The sequence below is a fragment of the Sus scrofa genome, chromosome 2 (genome assembly GCF_054392235.1).
Source record: "Sus scrofa isolate SSC_HxYL_T2T_F1_AM1 chromosome 2, Sscrofa_HxYL_maternal_Yorkshire_Landrace_v2.0, whole genome shotgun sequence".
Lineage (NCBI taxonomy): Eukaryota > Metazoa > Chordata > Mammalia > Artiodactyla > Suidae > Sus > Sus scrofa.
In genome coordinates this window covers 120,263,092-120,264,689 of record NC_139384.1, presented here as the reverse complement: position 1 = coordinate 120,264,689, position 1,598 = coordinate 120,263,092, and positions in this window count along the sequence as shown.

Sequence of the window (1,598 nt, the reverse complement as noted above, 5' to 3'; positions counted from 1 at the left end):
GGATGCACCCTCAGCATATGGAAGTTCCCAGGCTACAGGTCAAATTGGAGCTGTAACTGCTGGTCTATGCCACAGCCAAGTGGGATCCGAGCTGTGTCTATGACCTACACCAACACTCACAGCAACCCCGGATCCCTGACTCACTGAATGGGGCCAGGGATCAAACCTGCATCCTCATGGATACTAGTCAGATTTATTTCTGCTGCACCACAACAGCAACTCCCAGAATTAATACTTCTTTTCTGTGCATTTTGTTTCATATATTCTTCTCAGGCCAAAAATATGTATCATCTAAACTGAAATTATTTGATTATATCAAGAATCTCAAACTCTCATATCTACAAGGGCCATAGAAGTAGTGCAAATGAAAGAAGCAGTACTGACATTAAAAAAGTATAAGGACTGGATAGAACTTGTGAGAGTATATTTTCATCTAAAAAAATTAAACCTTGGGAGTTCCCATCGTGGCTCAGTGGTTAACAAATCTGAATAGGAACCATGAGGTTGTGGGTTCGATCCCTGGCCTTGCTCAGTGGGTTAAGGATCTGGCGTTGCTGTGAGCTGTGGTGTAGGTCACAGACGCGGCTCAGATCCCGCATTGCTGTGGCTGTGGCGTAGGCGGGCGGCTACAGCTCTGATTAGACCCCTAGCCTGGGAACCTCCATATACTGTGGGAAGCGGCCCCAGAAAAGGCAAAAAGACAAAAAAGACAAAAAAAAAAAAAAAAATTAAACCTTATAAAAAATATAAATATTGAGTTGATTAAGATCAAAATACTTGAGGCCTACTTTGGTTAAAATGATAGGAAAGAGCTTCTTTTCAGCATTCAAGAAGTAAATTATATGGTTATCATTGCTAATTTGGAAAAGAAAATATAATCATTCATGAAAAATCATTTGCAAGATATGAGGCCAAACTTAGAAATAAAGCAGGGATAACAGATTTAAACATCCTATGTATTTATTCAAAATAACTTTGAGTGACTTCTACTGGCTAGACATGGGACAGAAACAACATATATATGGAAATTCTCAGGCCAGGGACTGAATCTGAGCCACAGCTGTGACCTATGCTGCAACACTGGATCCTTTAACCCACTGTGCTGGGCCAGGGATTGAACCTTTGCCTCCTCAGCTACCAGAACTGCTGCAGTTAGAATCTTAGCCCACTGTGCCAGAGCAGAACTTCTGGCCCTTAATATTTAAAAAAAATACATATTTTTTTGCTTTTTTTTAGGGCTGCACCCATGGCATATGGAAGTTTACAGGCTAGGGGTCAAATCGTAGCTACGGCTGCCAGTCTATACCACAGCCACAGCAATGCCAGATCCAAACTGCAACTGCAACCTATACCAGAGCTCACAGCAACCCCGGATCCTTTAATCCACTGATCGAGGCCAGGGATCAAACCTGCATCCTCATGGATATTAGTGAGCTCATTAATGAGCTGAGCCACAAAAGGAAATTCTGCCCTTAATATTTTAAAGGTAATAGTTAATTGACATGAATGCAAAACAGTGCATGGCATCCTTAAGTAGGGAAATACCTTCCAATGACTCCATGCCATTTCCATGAGCTGAATCAATGGATTAACCATAT